Source organism: Ahaetulla prasina, chromosome 1, assembly GCF_028640845.1.
Source record: "Ahaetulla prasina isolate Xishuangbanna chromosome 1, ASM2864084v1, whole genome shotgun sequence".
Classification (NCBI taxonomy): domain Eukaryota; kingdom Metazoa; phylum Chordata; class Lepidosauria; order Squamata; family Colubridae; genus Ahaetulla; species Ahaetulla prasina.
Window position 1 is genome coordinate 342529281 of NC_080539.1, and position 21360 is coordinate 342550640.

Here is a 21360-nt window from a genome sequence, read left to right on the forward strand (position 1 = left end):
TCTGCATATTAGGGGAAAGCCACATTTGTTGAATTTGTAGCTCCCCTGCAACTTTTAAAGCTGCAGTTGCCTTACCAGAAATAAAAAAATGGGAGCTTTCTTTCAAATGCAGCAAACGTTTTTGTCTAGCAGAACTTCCAAGATAGGAGTCATCAATCCAACAGGTCAGGAAGGTACCAGATTGGGAAGGATGCTTTATAAGAGTTCTACACCGTATCATGCTTCAGGGAGAGGATAATGCATTGCTATATGGTTATTTGTGTACATGTGGGGTGGCATACTCCAAAAGTTGCCACACCAATCAAAATCTAAATCTGAGAAGTCAGATGTTATACTGTATGTGTAAATCTCTGCTTGGTCCAACTTTGGGGCTTCAAATATGAAGTGCTGCACTACCCAAATCCAACAATGCTAGGCTGACATCTGTCCTACAATTTCTCAAATGTTTGCTTCCCTGGCAAAAAAAAAAGACTTGTTATTTTTCTACCTTTTCAGGATATTTGATGTTTTCTCAAATGTGTCTTCATGGTATTGGGGTAGGTGGGTGATAAAGTTCCCTACACTTCCCAGTGTGGAAAAAAAATCCAATGGGCTCCTTTGTTAAGGCCTCTCTTGGGTTGCAATAAATGTAAAGGACGCTGTAAGAGCACTACCACTCTTTTGAAAGAAATGTTGAACAAATTCATTGTAATAATTGTAATAGAAAAAGCAATACATTTTTCTATAGGTAACTCACTGGCACTGGAATCTCACACATCTATGCAGATGTGTGAGATTCCACTGGTAGAAAAAAAAATTAATTTTGCATGAACAAATATTTTAAGTGGAAAATATATGCTATGCCACTGACCTATGTTTCCAATTTAAACAAGACCCTGGTCACTTAAGTCTCTTTATATTAAATTCCCATGTGCCAGTACTGTTCTTAATCTATGTATTAACTGTATATACAGAATTTGTACATACAGAATTTGCTCACCACAGTTTCTATCTAGGGCAAAATGTAAGCATAAAGCTATAAGTAGGTTAAAATTCCTTTAGGTTGATTTTGAACTTGGGGCATATTATAGCATTTGTAGTTTCATTGCAAATTTTATTTTATTCAACATTTCTGGGTTCACGTTGTATAGTGTTTATGAGTAATTGCAGCTTATTGGTATCCAACAGTAGGAGATGTCAAATATTTAACTAGGGTCAAACTATGCAATATATACATTTTAACTACAATTATATAAGGATTAGGGCCAATAGTTTGTAATAGATTGAATGAATTCATGAGTCTGCGGAAGAGGACGAGCCGGAGCTGGGGCCAACGGAGGTTGAAGGGGCGGCCTCATTGGCTCCGGAGGAATGCAGGAAGGAGCAGGACAAGGCAGCTCCGGGTCCCTCAGGCCTGGGACGGCTTGCCAACAGGAAAGAATGGGGGCAGGACGAACGAGAGGGAGGGAAGACAGGGCAGGCAGTGGAGATGAGGAGCAACAGTCAGGCAATGAGCAAGGAATGCCCCGTCCTGATCCCTGAGCACAGAGAGTGGAGAAGAGGCTGGAGCAACACAGGCCGACCTGACAGCTTGGGAGGAGAGCATCCTGTCCCTCTTCAGAAGGGACACCTGGGGACTGAAGGAGATGCCATGGGGAGGGGAGCTTGTTGGGAACAAGTGCTGAATTTGTGGTGTTTTGTGTGCCTTTGCAGATGTTTGGAATTCGCTAGTCTTCTTGCCTTATTGCTGCCTTGTTCCTTTGCCTCACTGGATTTCTTGCCTTGAAGCCACCATGTTAACAGCATTTTGCGGAACTGCTCACAACCAGAGGCTGCTGGAGGTGAGTGTGACTGCTTTGCTCAGGGACTTGCCATAAACGTGGGAGCATTTGGGGGAAAACTGGAGCAATAAAGGGGAGTTCGAACTATCAGCTGGCTGTGTTGCCTCCGCACCTTGCCCTGGGTCATCATATCATGCATTGCACTAATAAGGTTTGTTTCATTCTGTCCTAGCTTCTTGTATGAATCCAACCATATGTATAATTTATGGCTTAGCAAAATGTGCGAATCTAGCCCATTCTAAGTTTTTCAGTGTTCTTAATGTACTTCAGTGTACTTAATGAAACCAAGATTTGTAGCAGAATGCAGGAAGTTGTTATACTTGGCTTGAGATAATTAAGACTGTGAGGTGATCAGAACCCCTTAATTATGATTTGGCTTGTTTTTAGCAACTATAAGCAAGACCCTTGATTTTGGAGGTACCATGGACAAAAACCATCTTTAAACATTCTGAAGTTTTAATTATGGTGAAGGGCTATCAGATATCTTTATTTCATAAGAAAACTCATAATAGATTTTTGTTTAACAGACTGATAACACAACAGACAAAATCTGTCATATACTATATCCTTTATGCCTATATAAAATCCCATTCAACATTTTGATTTAATGGGTAGCATTTCCTCCGCTAGTCAATTAAATTGAGGTTTACTCAACTACCATGCTGGAGATATCTATTTGGTGGTGAGCTGATGTTACTCCAATGTTAGAAAATAAAGTCCTGCTTGAATAGCAATTTCTTTAAAAATGTAAAGTACCTAATTAAAATCTGAATTAAAACATAACAGATGCTAAAACCCACTCTGCCTGCTGGCTTTATTCCAGCTACCAAATCTCATCCCAGATTAAAAATATAAAATAAAAATCTCACTGTCCTACTGTAACTACTTAGGCTCATGTTTTGGCAGCTCTCCAGAGAGGAATGGCTGGGTCATAAGGCATCTCTGAAGAACTGGTTTCTGAGAGACAACTAAGTGGTCCACAGCACTGAAAACATATTTTGGTCAAAATTAAAACTTTAAGACAATAAAATATTCTGTTTGGTTGTGTTCAATGTATGGTTTATCCCTGGCTAATTATGACTTATTTGGACAATGCAGGAGCCACGGATAACATTTGTTAAGGCGCTCATCCAAATAATAATTTAACTCATGGTCTGACTTAATTTGTAGGATATAGTATGTTTCTGCCTTGAAAACCTGGACACTATATAAGAGATTCTAGCTCTGACTAATATTGTTTTGGGGGTTTTTAAATAAAAATTATCATGAAAAAGTGCTGAAAATCAATGGCTTGTACAGTATGCTCCTAAATGGAGCCTATTTCCATTTATATAAGTTAAGCCAAAATGGTTCTTTTGCATTACAGCCTAAGCTGCAAACAACCAAACCCCATTTTAGTTTCACACAAATTGCACAAGTTCTTCTGGGTTCATCCAGCAAAGTCACAATAAACTCAGCCAAGTGATTTGCTTGTCAATTGCTTGTTATGTTTGTGAATCCAGCCATTTGAGGTTTATTTATGAACCCATTTTTAAACACACCAATCCTTAATAAGATGTATAAATGCAGTCTGAACTCATAATATCCAAGCTAGGATATCTCAGAATGGCATGTGGAGTTTATTCCTCTTTCTTGTTTTATATCCTCTCAACAAGTAGGATATAACTTTATGAAGTATGAAGTAGGTTTAGGGCAGCGGTGAAATTCCCCCCAGGTTCTATCCAGTTCGTCAAACTGATAGCGCCGGTGGTGGGAGACTCTGCCCACCCACCAGGATGCCATTATGTCCCCAGTTTTTTACCATCTGCACATGCACAGAAAGTTCTGTGTATACACAGAAGAGGTGCGTGTGCGCATAGTGCACATGCGCTCCCACGCACTCCCATTCCCGAACCGGTAGCGAAGGTAAGTGGATTTCACTGCTGGTTTAGGGTGAAAGAAACTGACTTGTTTCAGAGTTTGAACTAAGCCAGGGATCTGCAAACTTGGCTCTTTTAAGACTTAAGCAAAGCTGGCTGAGGAACTCTGGGAGTTGAAGTCCACAAGTCTTAAAAGAGCCAAGTTTGCAGACCCCTGAACTAAGTGACTATAGAACCTTCCTCTCTCACATACAATAACTTGGATTTTTCTCATCTCGGAAACTTACCCATGTCAACAGTACTATATATTAATTGGTTTGTTTTCGCTACAGTTTTTTCAGTTTGTTTTTCCACAGGATTAATTTAATAATTGCCATTGAAAATTATGGGATGGATATTCTATAAATACATTAACATATCATTAATCTAACAGTTTTTAAGCTCCACCGAGTTGGAAATTGATTTTTTGTTTATTTACCCTTCATCATGGAACTTAGGTTAAAAAAGAAACAGTTAAAAAAGAAATAAAAGTAATTTAAACATCAGGGAACATGCAAATGAGCAGATAATAAAATATAATAACTTGAACATAAATGAATGAATAATGCACATCTGTTGTGAGAGCTGTGATCAACCAACCAACCAACCAACCAAAATAGCAACATATTTGAACTCCAACCAATCTGAAAGCTCAGTAGTCAAAAATTGATTCCAAAACTAGTTTCAATAGTAACTGCAGCATAATTTTATCAACATGTTTGATATGTGTCTTATTCAACACATCATACTAACCTACTGTTTAACTTGACTGACTAACTATATCTAAACTGCTAGGGTGACACATTAAACCATAGTTTTGATTAGTGATTTCAACTCCGTATCAAATCTTAATAACTAAATAGATGGATCTCCTTCAGGATAATTTGTCCTTAGTCTAGCTAGCTCTTCTTGTCTTCCAATGATGGATCTATTACTGCTGTAATCAAATCCATCCACCTTGCTGTTAGTCATCTTCTTTTCCTTCTCTATTTCCCAGTATTATAGACATTTCAAAGGAGCTGGGGCAGTGGTGAGTTTCAATTTTTTTACTACCGGTTCTGTGCGTGTGGCTTGGTGGGTGTGGCATGGCTTGGTGGGCGTGGCTTGGTGGGCATGGCATGGGAAGAATACTGTAAAATATTCAAGGCTAAATGCTGTATTTGTCATTAGTTTGATCTTATAGAACACGGAATATAGACTAACAAAGTTGGAAGTGACTATGGCAGTCTTCTAGTTCACATGAGCAGGATTACAATTTTAGACAAATGGCTGTCTAATCTCATCTTAAAAACCTCCAGTGGTAGACCATTCACAACTTCTAGAGGCAAGCCATTCCACTGATTAATTTTTCTCATTGTCAGGAAATTTCTCCTTAATTCTGCAATGGATCTCTTTTTGATAAGCTTCCATCCATTACTTCTTGTCCTGCTATCAGGAGAAAGGGTTGACCCTTCTTCTCTGTGACCATCCCTCAAATATTGGAAGACTGCTATCATGTCACCCCTAGTATTTGTCTTTGTTAGAGTAGACATATCTAGTTTCTGTAACTGTTCATTATATACTTTAGCCTCCAATTCCCTAATCATCTTTATTGCTCTTCTCTAGACTTTTTGTAGTCTCAAAATTCTCAATATCTTCTTTGATTCATGATGACCAGAACTGGATGTAATAAAGTGATACTATCACTTCACATGATCTTGAAACTTTCCCTTGACATAACCTAGGTCTGTATTAGCTTTTGTGACAGCTGCAGCATACTGCTGGCTCATAGTTAAGTGGTGGTCTTCTAGGACAGGGATCCCCAACCTTTTGGACTGTAGGGACCACCAAGTTCATAATTTTAAATCCCGCGGACCACTAATACAAATCCAGCGTGCCGCTTGCTGAAGCACCTGGACTCCCAGTGACGGGATGGGGTCCTTCAGGCACTCTCCATCCTCTCTCTCTTTCTCTCTCTCCAACTCTCTCTCTCTCTCTCCCCCCCCCCCCCGTCTCTCTCCCACTCTTTCTCTCCTCCTCTTTTTCTCTCTCTCTCCCACTCATTCTCATTCTCTCTCTCATCTCTTTTTTCTCTCCCCCCCCCTCTCATTCTGATTCTCTCATTCTGATTCTCTCTCTCTCTCTGATTCTCTTTCATTCTGTCTCTCATTCTCTCTGATTCTCTCTTTCATTCTCTGTCTCTTTCTCTACCTCTCATTCTCTCATTCTGATTCTCTCATTTTCTCTCTCTCTCATTCTCTTTCTCTCATATCATGGGCCAGTCTTGGGGCTGAGGGGAAGTCAAGCATTTCTGTGAGAGACCGAGTTGCGTGGAGCATCAACAAGGGCCGGAAGAAGTGCGGGAGTGAAAAACTATTTGAACTTGTGCGGCATCAGTATTCCACCTCGGTATATTTGTGCCAGCCAGTGGCACAAAGCAGCCCCCATCTCCTGTCACTTGGGATTCGGAGCGATAAATGGCATTTAGTTCGGGAAGCAGCTGGATTTTGCTCTCCATTGCAGATGCCAGATCGCCCCGCTGCAAGCTCCCGTCTCTCGAGAAGTGCTCCCTGAAGCGGCGTGGGAAGCTTTGGTCGGGCTCCTCGAGAAACAAGAGCTTGCAGGGGGGTGAACTGGCATCCACAATTGAGAGCAAAGTCCGGCTGCTCTCTGGACCAGACATCATTTACCGCTCCAAGTCCCAAGTGGCAGGAAACGAGGGCTGCCTTGCCCCGCAAATATACCGAGGCGGAATCCTGATGTCACACTACAGCAGAGAGAAGAAGCCAGATTTTGCTCTCCATTGCGGACCCTGCAAGCTCTTGTCTCTCAAGGAGCCCGACCAAAGCTTCCCATGCTGCTTCAGGGAGCACTCCTTGAGAGACGAGAGCTTGCAGGGGAGCGATCTGGCATCTGCAATGGAGAGCAAAATCTGGCTGCTCCCCGGACTAGACACCATTTACTGCTCCAAGTCCCAAGTGGCAGGAGACGAGGGCTGCCTTGCGCCACCAGCTGGTGCAAATATACCAAGGCGGAATGCTGTTGCCATGCAAATGAAAGTAGTGTGGCACTCCCACAGCTTCCAGCCATCTCAAAAACCACTTCAGCCTGCTTGCGCCACCCCCTCCCCTGCCGCCGCAACAGCACCATTATTTCATTCCGGATGGTGAAAGCTACGCTCCTTTTTGTGCATTGCACGTGCCACCCCAGGGCACAGATTTCCAGCCTCCCATGACTGGTCCCATATTCCAGAGCTGTAGAAGTCTCACTCAAAGTACTGCACTGTTGGTCATCCCGGAGCAGCTCCTCCACCAGGGTGCATTGGCCTGCCAGGTGGAGAAGCTGCTTCGGGATGACCAACTGGCCAGTCCTGTGACTACTACAGTCTCACCCAGAGGCCTTGCAGGAGAGATGTAGGCCCGAAAGATGGCTGAACCTTCTCCCCCCGGCAGCCATTCGGGTGAGTGCGGCGAGCTCTTGGTCTTACCTTCCAGTTCCAATTCGTGTGGCTCGCACCGCTCTACTCAAGGTGAGGTTTGTGCTCGGTCTTAAGAGTGGAGGCTGGCGTGTGGGCAGGGTGATGTGGGCGGTGCAACCACGTGTTCCCGCACGCAGGCCGGATTAATTACTCTCAGGGGCCATAGCTTGAGGATGAGTGCAATACAAAAAATGCAAAAATACGAAAAATTCTCCACAGACCCACCAAAATTTTCTCGTGGACCACCTGTTGGTGACCACTGTTCTAGGACACCTAGATCCCTCTCAGTTGAGTCAGGTATTTCCTATTCTTTACCTGTGTCATGTGCTATACCATGCCAGAGACATAACAGCTTGCAAACCAAAATGGATGGTACTAACACTTCACATGATCTTGATACTATCTCTCTGTTGATGTAGCTTCTCCACAAACCTTTTTTCTGCAAGACAGATTCTTTTTCCTATCAGAATTTTGAAGTGAGAAAATTATTTGTGCACACAATTTTTAAACATTTCTCCTCTGCCTCTCTATTGTTTAGTTTTCAAGGTGACTTGGTAGATTTACAGTGTCATTGACAAATGTCAATTTCACTGAATTCAGTTGGCTTAGTCATGCTGGCTGGGGATAATGAAAATTGCAGCCCAATGCATCTGCGGGGCACCTTGTTGGGAAAATACTTTATTTGGCAATATAATACAGAGGAATATGCCAGAAAGTAAGTCCTTTATAGAGAATATAGTAATCTACAAGCAGCTTCTTCACCAGCCTTGCCTGGACAAAAGCCCCTTCATCATGACTTTACCGGCTTGTTAAGCAGAAGCTGTGACTCCATGTTCCTTCAACAAGATAGCAACTCAGACATTTGAGATGGGGGGCTTGGACAGACAGTGACCTGCTCATGGCAAAGGACTGGTGGCAATGTTCTCATGTTCAGTGTATGTGAACATGTGCTGTTTCCTTCTAGTTCAAATCTAGATCTGGCATGTGACCACCAACATGAATAGAATCGAGACAACATGTTTGCCTGGAGGCTACAAAGATTTAAACTGCACATGAGCCAATCCACAAGATTTGGAATTGAAGTCCTGCTTAGGGGGCTCTTCCATGAATCTAATAATAAGATCCAAAAGCTGAAGAAGAGGTCCTTCTGGACAAGATGCTGGACGGTACATCAGTTTGGCCTAGTTTGTCCATAGTACCAGACAAACACATATAATAGCATTCAACAGGGTAACACCAACAGAATGGCCCGACTGGTCACCACTAAGATGTCACACACAAGTTATCATAGAATAAGTTGGAGAAATCCATTTTTAGAAAATATATGATCTCCAAGGATCACTGATATAATGTGATTAGGCCAAAAAATGGCTAAAAGTTTTAGGCCTCTTTTTTCCCCACCTTTGGTTTAAAAGATTACTGTTGCCTCACTGATGCTAAAAATTGCAGGGGAGCCCCACTTGTTAATCGCACTGTGCAACAACTGGCTTGGTATGTACATAATGCTAAATGATGACTTGTTGAATAAGGCACAGTGACTGGCTTCATACATTAGACTAAGCTAAAGCCACATTGAATTCCTGCCCTCTGTCCATGGTATCTCATATTGTTTTCTCCAGTTTCTACATCTTGGTCTTTTACTCTGATGCTTAAAAGTCATCATAGAACTGGAATATGAAGAATTGGACTTGGGACTTTCTGAATGCAAAGCCTCTGTTTTATTACTGAGCAAGAGCCCTTCCCTTTGTGGATAAAGTATGCAAAGTATTAAAAACAGAGGAGTGGTCACACAATGTTCCTCCTTTTGAGAACCATCTGCCAGGAATGGAATTTCTCTTCCTTGTTTTTCACTATGATGGTGATGAAGTTCTGTTTTGTTGAGCTTTTTCACTGGGTGTTACAGTATCTTCTCTACAGCCCTGCCTTTGTTTTTGTTATTTAGTTGTTCAGTTTCAAAGATTAAAAAAGCACAACCCCTTTAGAGAAGTAAATACTAGTTAGAAAGTCAGGTATCAGATTTTCCAAGGTCAAACTCGAAAACAAGGAACCAATCACATTTTCTTTCTTTTTTGTTTGGCTTTGCATCTGTGTTTTTAAAGACAACCTGACAGTTATTCAGTGGGGGAGGAGATAAAGCGGTCTGTATAAAAGTTCCTCTGTTTTTATCTCCGGTAGAAGAAAAAACCCAAAGCTGAAACCGTTTGCAGCATCATGATAAACACTGGCTCTGTTTATAGCAGACACAAATACACACCCCAGTATGAAATAATGAATTTGGCAATATATTATTAAACAAACCATATTTTAGTGTAATGTGTATTTTGCTTTTACCTCTAAATAGGATTAACATTTGATTCTAAAATGTTATAATGCTATGGTTTGACAATGATGTAATTTTTATTTTATTTACACCTTCCTTTAAAACAGTCATAATTGTAATGAAAAATGGGTAACACATTTTATTAAAAAAAAACACAATAGCCTGCAAGCAATAAATTATTTATTTATTAAATTTATTTGCTGCCCATGTCACTACAGGCGATTCTGGGCAGCTTACAACATTAGTTGTAATGCCACTGCCATTGCAGGAAAGTAATCTAAGTTAGTTGGTATTCGGATGACTCATCTGCAATTTTATTTCTTTGTTTATTTATGCATTTTACATAGCCATCCATTTATGCCAAAAAAGCATAAATACTTAGTATAACATAACATAACAATGCTAAATAATAATAATAATAATAATAATAATAATAATAATAATAATAATAATAATAATAATAATAATAATAATAAAAAAATAATAATTTAAAACATGCTAAACAATGAAGTGGCCAACAAAACTGAAAATTTCTATAATTCAGCCACTTTGAAAATGAGATGGCTGGTACTTAAATATGATAAAAAAAATAATAACCCAGGTGCCGTATTCATATAACACACTAGCCCCGTGATGGCAAATCTATGGCACGTGTGCCAGAGGTGGCATGCAGAGCTCTCTCTGCTGGCACGCATGCCATTGCCCCATGGTCATCCATGGCATTTCTTTCGTGAGCTTTTGTTTCCCTGCAAACAACAGAAGCTCATGAAAGAAAAAGATCTTACCTCTTGCCGTACTGCCAGTGTTGGGCTCCCGCCTCCCGGTCTTTGGGTCTTTGCTGTGCATGCACACATTTCTGCGCATACGTGTTCATACACACTTTTCAGTTTGGGCATGTGTGAGTGCACAGTTTGGGCACTTGGTGTCTTAAAGGTTTGCCATCATTGCACTAGCCGATAAACTGAGCACAGAGGTGAAATTCACACACCATGTTAGGCTAAAATTGAGTTAGTGAGTTTGTCAGCACAACCTTAATGTTCTTTCAAAATGATATCGATGATGATTTGATGATTATCCATTCAGTCAAGTCCAACTCTTGGTGATTCTAGGGACCAGAGGTCTCTCTACATCATATCAGTCACTTCTATAAAATCTTGGTTAATGTATTAGCTGAGTGAAGTCATGCCCATTTTATGGACATTTTCAGCTCTACCATGTAATTTCCTAATATAAGCCCATTCTTTTGACAGATGACTTTTAGATGGCTAGCTCCATCTAATAAATTGAGAGATACTGTAATCAAAATCTGAAAGGTCCTTTACTGTATTTCGTGTTCAGTATTCCCAGCAGGAAGGTCTCTGGTCTCCAGTCTATGTGTTGGTCAAAAATACAGTAAAGAAATAAGATACTTAATTTTACATATAATAACAGCCACCAGAATTATGCACAGAAGTGGAAAAATGAGAATATACCAACAGAGGAGGAAGTGATAAGGAAAATTTTGGACTGCGCTGAGATGGATAAATTAACAAAGGAGTTTAAAGAAAAAAAAGATTCGGAATACTATAGAGTGTGGAACAAATTGTATAATTGGCTAAAGATCAGAAATAGTAAATGATGAAAAAGGTAAAAAGCTCATATACACAAATATAAAAAAATGGCAGTGTATGAAAGAAAATGAATTGTCATAAGGATAGGTAGGATAGAAGATATATAGAAACAAGGGATAATGGGACAAAAAAGACAAGTATAATTAAATGAAATGAGAGGGGGAAAAGAATGTAAATATTAGAAGAATAGCAAAACGAAGCTGATGTAAAGAAGGAGTATATGTTTTATGTCAATGTTTGTTATGTCTTATTGGTTTTCGGTTTTCTTTTGTTAAAAAATAAAAAATATAAACAAAAATCTGAAAGGTCCTATTCCATTCCATTCCATTCTATTCTTAGGTTCTATAGCTGACCATCTCAACAAGTGAATTTGGGCAGTGTTCAAATTATTTATTGCGCTAGTGATAGTAATTGTGCTGTTAATTACTGTATGCTCAGGTACCATCATGGAGATCAAGAAAATCATATACTTTTATCACCATTATCTGCATAGGATGGCACTGCCACAGCTCCCCTCTATGTTTAGTCCCAGATGCACAGTTGTCAATCTCAAAATACCTTTCACCTTCCTTCCACTGGTTTAGAGCAAAATATGCAAAGAATAAGGAGACTTTTTCATGATTGAGAACAGACTTAGAAAGGCAGGAGATCTGAAGAGGGCACATACAGTCTTCTTTGACAGATATTCAGACCCCACTTAGATAAAGACAGCTTTTGCTAAGCAGCCATCGAGACAGCCCAAAATAGAGAACAATGACAGTCATAAGACAATCTAGCTGTTTTCACACATTGCTTTAAGTCCCCAATTATTGAATAAAGCAGAAATGACCAGGTTAATGAATAATGCAAAATCATATATTAGTTTCCAGCACACTGTGGTCAAATTCACAATTCAAACAAACCACATTATGGCTTAATGCAAGATCAACCTGTGATATCAGGATGACATAGTTTCCAATCTGTTTTCTTCAGCCTCTTTATGTTGCTTCCCAAATTGCAGCATGACTTCCCAGCACTTTGAAGTGTGAGATACATACAACTTCAGCTCTAAAATATGCATGATGTAGTTAAAAAGAAGCAAAATGAAGAAAAACTCACTTCACCCTCAAGAAGATCCAAACCTTGTTTATGAGCCTAAATGGCCTTGCTTACAGTATACCAACCTCACCCATTCCTTCAGACTCTCAGCCCATGACATCACTGCAGAGGTCATGGAGTTGGGAGTGCCAGAAGTGGGAAGCCATGGGATTGTTAGTATGACTGCATGATCAAACTGCACCCTCCTTTTTATGTGTGTCACCAGCACAATGCATGTGAAACAAGGTAGGGCTTCAATTACACTGCCAAAACTGCCATCATGACTTCTTTGAAGCTAATGCTCCAGCCTGGAGAAAAGATGTAAGGTCTCAAGTAATTTTTTGACCCCTGTAGAGAAAAATATATCATGGATAAAAGCTGAGGTGCTGTCAAGATTCAAATCCTCACTGCAAATGAGGCAGCTCTTTCAAAGCATCAGTTGCAGCAACTAAATGCAGGCAATTTAAAAAAAAAAGATTTAAAATAGAAATCATTAGCACAGTATAGAGGAAATAGGTACCATATCAGCTGTAGAACAGCTGATGATACAAAATCAAAAGATTAAGAGAAGAAAGAGGCATCCAGATAAAATCCTGGATGTCTGCAAGAATCAATAAATTCCATGAATCCGAGTATTTCAATTTTTGTATGTTAGGCTGTGTGTTGTATAGTAAATTTGCATTGGAGTCTTTAATTAGTTCTGGATCTATGGATGTGAAGAGTGTTGTAGCATCAGATGAAGTCATCATTTCACTTTCTTGTTTACCTTAATCCACTCTTAATTTATTTTATTATTTTACATTTTCACGTCCACAATTAACACATTCTTTCAATTTAAAGAAAAAATAATAATAGTAACCAAAATAAACTAAAATCCCAATCCCAAACAAACAAACAAACAAACAAACAAAAAAACGAGGAGGGAAACTTGCCTGTCTTCTATATTAGGTGCTGCATTAGTACCTAGACCAGGGGTCTGCAAACTTGGCTCTTTTAAGACTTGTGGACTTCAACTCCCAGAGTTCCTCAGCCAGCTTTTGCTGACCCCATAGTTCACTGATTTAATAATAAACTGTGATTTAATCAGTACAAAATAGTATCACAAAATCTCTGCCACATTAACACAATGGCCCATTGGTTTGTGCATTTTATGGCATTCAGAGAAGTTTGGGAGAACAGATCCATAGCATTTTGTTTATTGTTCCTCCTTTTTCTAGTTGTCCTTTCTTGGCTGGATCGTTTAGCATTCTCTTATTTTGGTTGTCCACTTTCTATTTAAGGTGTGTTTAGGGATTTATAGATTTCTTTGTCCTTCCAGAGTTAACTTTCTCTATGTATTGTGTACCTTAGTGGAGATTTGCCTGCATGCAAATTCCTCCCCTGCCTTCTGAAGCATTTGACACCCATATGTGATTCCAATAGTAGAGAATATATGGAGGTCAGGGTTGAATTGTTAGGTTTGTGGTGTTCTCTGGACTTGGCTCTTTTGCTGCAGACATTTTACTATCTAACATCATCAGTACATGAGAGAATGAAGTTTGCTGAATGCCTATACATAGAATCTTGCTCTGCCAATCTTAGTGGAGGTGTGGTTTCTTCCTTGATGGATCTGAAATTAGGGTGTTTTTGTTGTTTTCCCTGAGTATCTAGAACTCTTTCTGACTTATCTTGAGGTGGGTTGCTAGCAACAATGAGCTTTGGGCTATTTAACTGCAATGTGCCATGGATAAATCCATTCCCAGTCAAATGCTCTCAAACAAGCCTACTTTCTAGGTTTGAGGTTTGCCATTGACTCCTACTCATATGCTCTCAGACAAACCTACTTTCTAGGTTTCTTGTTGAGAGGAAGAATTGGAACAGGAAGAGCTATGTATGCCATTATGAGCCTGAAGGAAATATGAGATATAATTATAACAAAACAAGTATTAAGCCCCTCTCTTTACTCTGGAGTTCCTTTCTCAGATCTGATAACTTTCATATTCTGATAATTGACTGCCAATGCTGAGCCATTAATCTTTTGTTTCTTAACAAAGGATATGATTGGGCCAGCAGGTTCAGCATTCACCAGACACCACATCAAGAGGTAGATTAGAATGAAGAGCTTGTTGCTACCCATATAAAGGCAGACAAAGAGGAAATACAAGCAAATGTCACAGTCTTGGTGCCTACTGCTAGGAATACCCTGTCTGATACTTATCCACCTGATCTCACATATGGAAATTATAATAAATTAGTATAATGCTATGGTTGAGAAGCCTCACTCCGGAGACTGTGATCTTGTCTTCAGGATTTATGTTGGGTACCGTTCCCCATGTATAATCAAAAATTATGTGCAGCAAAATATTGCAGAACTGAGAGAAAATGGTAAATGATTTCCAACAATGGCTGCATTTCTATGGCATTTCACTTATGGCATTTTTCTAGCATGTAAACAGCTTGTTCTTAATGGCTTTTTAGAAAAAAATACCCAGATCCGAATTCATATGACAAAACTATAGCAAGAAATCATATCCAAATTTCATAAAAGTATGGCTTCTTTACAGTTATCTCCTAGGCTTTCATACATTATGTAAATTTATTCTGGATGGTAACATTTCTATTCTTGTCTCCTTGTTTTCAGAGACATTTGAAAATATACATGAGGGAAAATTCTTAGAATCAAGATGGCAAAAGTGTGTGCACTGGTATTAGTAGACCAGTAGGTAAGGTGCTCATGAGAAATCCTCAAATACCTTCAGGGAGGTAGTTTTAGGTCACTGAATGATTTATTGGACATTAAAATTAACTTCAGAATGGACACATGTTGTGACCTTGTTGGAGAATCAAGGCAATATTCCAGAGAATGCAACAACCAGATGGACAGAATCCTATGTTTCTGCCTGTGGGAACATGGCACTTCATCTATTCTGGAACTGCTGTGGTGTCACTCCATGACTTTCAACAAATTTTGGCCTGGCAATTGCCACATCTCTACTTTTTAAAAAAACTGGTGTTTTTTGTTAATGATATTGGACATACAGCTTTGGGGCATAAAAAGTTCTTCCGATTCTTTAACGGCAAAGAAGAAAACAACCTTTGATCCTATCAGCAAAAACTTAAAGAAAGTTTCATCATATTCAAAGTGGTTTTCATTTATGTGATAAACCCTGCAGACATCTGGCAGAATGTCTGATAACATGATTTCTGTTCCAGTGGAACTGAGCTGAAACATCTGTTTGGGGAAAAAGAAGTAAAAGGAATGTTTAATATAATTAAGTGTAATATATTTGTTATCCCAAATATGCTGCACAGAGTCACTGAGTGAGACAGCATATACATTTTAATAAATTATTATTGTTGATCATACATTCATGCAGATATTTAGGCTGGATTTGGCATTTTTATTCACCTGTTGAATTCTTCCCAAGGAATTAGGATAAGCAGATGTTGTTGTTTGAGGATGTTAAAAGTATCATTGCAGGATATAAACTATTCCAAGTAAAATTGCCTTTTGCAATTGACTGATGGCGATTTTGTCAGTGCTGATGCTGTTCAAGTGATGCTCCAGATGTTTTGGAATTGCACCCAAGGGGCCTATTACTATTGGTACTATCTTTTCTTTTTCCTCCACAGTTGTTCTTGCAGATCTATAGATTTGGTGATTTTCTCCAGTTCTGTCTCTTCTATTCTGTGGTCTTCAGGTTCTGCTATGTCCACTATCTATACTTTTTTCTCTTAACAACTATTGTTAAATCTGTGGTGTTGTCCCCAACAGAAGTTTGTCTGTTTGAACTGTGAAGTCTCAGAGCACTTAGGCTTCTTCATTTACTAAAACTTCACCTGAGTGGTACTTCTTGCAGGTATTCTAAAGTCTTTACTACTTTATTATGCCTATGTGATCTTCCTGCAGCAACTGACTAGGTCAGGGTCGGCAACCTTAAACCCTCGAAGAGCCACAAAAGGTCCTAACCGGAAGCCCCTCGTTCAATTCTGGAGCCGATCGGAAGTTTGGTTCCCCCACCATAGAGTCTCCTCCTAGTGCAGTGTCCTTTTTCCTCTACTTGTCCTAACCAAAAGCCCTATCAATTGTGGAGCCGACCAGAAAACCTGCCCCTTGCCATAGAGTCTCCTCCTGGGACGCCGTGCTTTCCCCCCACTTAACTGGAAGCTCCTCTCCAAATTGTGGCACCAACCACTGACAGGGAGCTGCAGCAGAAGGATGAAAGAGCCACATGCGGCTGCAGAGCCGCAGGTTGCTGACCTCTGGACTAGGTGGTCTACTGTTTCTTTAGCTTCTTTGTAAATGTGGCATTTACTGTGTTATTGATCTCTTAATTTTTATTTTAAATGCAGTTGTTCATTGGTCTCATGCAGCCAGAATTAGCCCTCTGTCTCTTTCTTCAACTTTTCTGCTATTGCCGGATATTGTTACCTACTTTGCCTGCTATTTTTCACATACTGGTGGTGTAATACTTTGCCTTGCCATGTCTCTTTTCTATTCTTTATTTGCTCTTTCTTGTAAGTGAGTTTGGCAAACCAAGTTTATTCACTAAGCCCTCAGTACAACTTCTTCAGATAATCTTCTAAGTTTCTTCTTCAAATGTCTGGTGTATTTGCAAAATTCCATGTCTATCTATGGTCCTTGGTGATTAGTATCTTTCAACACTGCTGCATGGATGAAGGGCATGATTCATTGTCATTATTTTTCTAGTCTTCCTATCCAAGGTTTCTACTTCAGCTTGAGTCCACTCAACTATTCCAGCTGTGTATCTTACTTAAAATTACCCATGTGTTCATTGCCTTGATGGCATTTCCGCCATGAATTTGGACTTTTAAGTTCTTAGAGAATGACTAGTGGCAGCTGTCTTCCATTATTATGGGACCCACAGAGGTGGCATGCGAAGAGGAAGAGCCTTTGGGGTTTTTTAGATAGGGCATTTTTAAGGGGTGGGAGGGAAAGAGCGGGTGTTGGGGGAAACCCGTCGGGTGGGGGTCCAGTTCCTGCGCATGCTCGTGGCGGGGGGTTGATGGGTCCGAGGATCATGGGGGGAGATTGTGTTCCATTGGTTGAGGGTGGTGCTATTTTCATGGTAAGGGGGAGGGGCAGATATGGCGGAAGTGGGGGCTCATATCGTGTTAGGGGGGCGCGCGCTCGATGTTTGCAGGCGACCGCGCGCCCCGAGCCCTCAAACTTCTCCCATTCCCCGGATGGTCAGGACCCTCAGGGCCCTGGCCTTTGGCTGATGTTGTGCAACGCACGGTCCGTGGCCAATAAGGCCCCCCTAATTTACGATCTTATCCAGGGGGGTGCCGCGGACCTTATGGGCGTTACGGAGACCTGGTTGGGCACAGAAGGGGGCGTGCCCCTTGTCCAAATGTGCCCGCCGGGTTTCCGAGCATTCCATCAGCCGAGGGGCCAGGGTAGGGGTGGTGGGGTGGCGGTTGTGATTAGAGAGAGTCTGGAGCCGAGGGAGACCACTGTACCTCAGATTGCCGGGTGTGAATCCCTCTTTGTGAGATGGGGTCATAGATGTCAGATGGGCTTGCTGGTCGCGTACCTGGCTCCTTGCTGCGTGACAGCTGCCCTGCCCGAGCTCCTGGAGGTGCTTGCTAGGGTGGCAGTTGAGACCCCCAGACTTTTAGTCATGGGGGACTTTAACTTGCCATCTTCCGGCTCGTCATCAACAGCTGCTCGGGAGTTCATGGCTTCCATGACGGCCTTGGACCTGACTCAAGTAGTTGATGGCCCTACTCACATTGGGGGTGGCACTCTGGATCTGATTTTTATCTCTGGTCAGTGGTTGAGAGATCTGGATTTGAAGGAAATAGTTATTGAACCTTTGTCATGGTCAGATCACTCTCTCCTTCGCCTGGACTTTCTGACCGCCATTCAACACCGCAGGGAGACGGAGCCATTACGTTGGTTCCGTCCCAGGCGCCTGATGGACCCGGAGAGGTTCCGGACGGAGCTTGGGCCACTTCCTGAGGGCCTGGCTCACGACGCGGCTGAGGAACTGGTTGCGGCCTGGGAACGGGCCGCGGCGGGGGCCTTAGACCGTGTCGTGCCTTTGCGGCCTCTGACCCGGCGCAGGTCCCAAACGGCTCCTTGGTTCTCCGAGGAGCTGAGGGGGATGAAGCGCCGGAGAAGACGCCTAGAGAGTTCCTGGAGGTCGAGCCGTTCTGAGGCTGATCGGACACTAGTGAAGTCCTATACTAGGACTTACCTAGTGGCATTGAGGGAAGCGAGGCGTTGCTACGCCTCCTCCCTCATTGCGTCGGCAGATAACCGCCCAGCCGCCCTGTTTCGGGTGACTCGTTCCCTCCTTCACCAGGGGGAGCGGGATGACCCGTTACAGGGACGTGCTGAGGAGTTTAACGGTTATCTATATGATAAAATCGTTCAGCTTCGGGACGGTCTGGACCAAAATTGCGGTGACTCAGGGGAGGCGTCTGAGGGTGGTCTTGGTGATATTGTATGGGATGAGTTTGACCCTGTGGCTCCCGAGGACATGGACAGGTTGTTGGGTAGGTTGAATGCCACCACATGTTTACTGGACCCGTGCCCCTCCTGGTTGGTGCTGGCCACTCAGGAGGTGACACGAGGCTGGCTCCAGGCAATTACGAGCGCTTCTTTGGTGGAGGGAGTCTTCCCGGCCGCCTTGAAAGAGGCGGTGGTGAGGCCCCTCCTCAAGAAGCCTTCCCTGGACCCGGCTGTTTTAGGTAATTATCGTCCGGTCTCCAACCTTCGCTTCAGGGCGAAGGTTGTAGAGAGTATGGTGGCATATCAGTTTCCCTTACACCTGGATGAAACTGTCTATCTAGACCCGTTCCAGTCCGGTTTCCGGCCCGGTTACAGCACTGAGACGGCTTTGGTCGCGTTGGTGGATGATCTCTGGAGGGCCAGGGATAGGGGTTGTTCCTCTGCCCTGGTCCTATTAGACCTCTCAGCGGCTTTTGATACCATCGACCATGGTATCCTGCTGCGCGGTTGGAGGATTGGGAGTGGGAGGCACCGTTTATCGGTGGTTCTCCTCCTATCTCTCCGATCGGTCGCAGACGGTGTTGACGGGGCAGAGGTCGGCCCGAGGCGCCTCACTTGTGGGTGCCGCGGGGTCGATTCTCGCCTTCTGTTCAACATTTATATGAAGCCGCTGGGTGAGATCATCAGTGGCTTCGTGTGAGGTACCAGCTGTACGCTGATGACACCCAGCTGTACTTTTCACACCGGGCCACCCCAATGAAGCCATCAAGTGCTGTCCCGGTGTCTGGAAGCCGACGGGTCTGGATGGGGAGAAACAGGCTCAAGCTCAATCCTCCAAGACAGAGTGGCTGTGGATGCCGGCAGCCCGGTACAGTCAGCTGAGTCCGCGGCTGACTGTTGGGGCGAGTCACTGGCCCCGATGGAGAGGGTGCGCAACTTGGGCGCCCTCCTGGATGAACGGCTGTCTTTGAAGATCATTTGACGGCCGTCTCCAGGAGAGCTTTTACCAGGTTCGCCTGGTGCGCCAGTTGCGCCTTTCTAGACCGGGATGCCCTATGCACGGTCACTCACGCCTCGTGACGTCCGCCTGGATTACTGCAATGCTCTCTACATGGGGCTCCCTTGAAGGGCATCCGGAGACTGCAGTTAGTTCAGAATGCGGCTGCGGGTGATAGAAGGAGCCCTCGTGGCTCCTGTGACACCTATCCTGCGCAGACTGCACTGGCTACCTGTGGTCTTCCGGTGCGCTTCAAGGTTTTGGTGACCATCTTTAAAGCGCCCATGGCATAGGGCCGGGTTACTTACGGGACCGCCTTCTGCTACCGAATACCTCTCACCGACCCGGCGCCTCACTTGTGGGTGCCGCGGGGTCGATCTCTCGCCTTCTGTTCAACATTTATATGAAGCCGCTGGGTGAGATCATCAGTGGCTTCAGTGTGAGGTACCAGCTGTACGCTGATGACACCCAGCTGTACTTTTCCACACCGGGCCACCCCAATGAAGCCATCGAAGTGCTGTCCCGGTGTCTGGAAGCCGTACGGGTCTGGATGGGGAGAAACAGGCTCAAGCTCAATCCCTCCAAGACAGAGTGGCTGTGGATGCCGGCAGCCCGGTACAGTCAGCTGAGTCCGCGGCTGACTGTTGGGGGCGAGTCACTGGCCCGGATGGAGAGGGTGCGCAACTTGGGCGTCCTCCCGGGTGGACGGCTGTCCTTTGCAGATCATTTGACGGCCGCTCCAGGAGAGCTTTTACCAGGTTCGCCTGGTGCGCCAGTTGCGCCCCTTTCTAGACCGGGATGCCCTATGCACGGTCACTCACGCCCTCGTGACGTCCCGCCTGGATTACTGCAATGCTCTCTACATGGGGCTCCCCTTGAAGGGCATCCGGAGACTGCAGTTAGTTCAGAATGCGGCTGCGCGGGTGATAGAAGGAGCCCTCGTGGCTCCGTGTGACACCTATCCTGCGCAGACTGCACTGGCTACCTGTGGTCTTCCGGGTGCGCTTCAAGGTTTTGGTGACCATCTTTAAAGCGCTCCATGGCATAGGGCCGGGTTACTTACGGGACCGCCTTCTGCTACCGAATACCTCTCACCGACCCGTGCGCTCTCACAGAGAGGGACTCCTCAGGGTGCCGTCAGCTAGGCAGTGTCGTCTGGCGACACCCAGGGGAAGTGCCTTCTCTGTGGGGGCTTCCACCCTCTGGAACGAGCTCCCCCCAGGACTTCGTCAACTCTCGGACCTTCGAACCTTCCGTCGGGAGCTTAAAACACACTTATTTATGTGCGCAGGACTGGACTAGATTTTTAAATTTTTAAATTTTTAAATTTTAAATTTATATCGATTTTAATTGGTCTTAGTATTTATATTAGTTTTAATAATTCGGCTGTTAGAATAAGTTTTTTACTTGTGTTCTTAATTTGTATTTATATGTTCTTTTTTATATGCCTGTGAACCGCCCTGAGTCCTTCGGGAGATAGGGCGGTATACAAATATGATTAAATAAATAAATAAATAAATAAATAAATTATTTGAGGGGATGTCATAGTGAAGAATGGGTCAACCTATTCTCCAAAGCACATGAGAGAGGGAAAAGAAGTAAAGGATGGAATCTTATCAAGGAGAGCTCTAACCTAGAAATAAGGAGAAATTTCCTCACAGCTGGAACATTTAACTAGTGAAGCACCTTGTCTCCAGAAGCTGTGAGTGCTCCAACACTGG

At 43.1% G+C, this 21360-nt stretch overlaps 1 protein-coding gene across 1 annotated transcript in view; it reads left to right on the forward strand.

Moving 5' to 3' along the window:
* Positions 1-1741: 1741 nt before the first annotated feature.
* The window catches only part of AKT1 (AKT serine/threonine kinase 1), a 161177-nt gene continuing 141558 nt past the window's right edge, over positions 1742-21360 (forward strand). The window contains exons 1-2 of the mRNA XM_058162854.1: positions 1742-1820; positions 4716-4748. The gene's annotated coding sequence lies outside the window, so the exon portion shown is untranslated. The remainder of the gene's footprint in view (positions 1821-4715; positions 4749-21360) is intronic.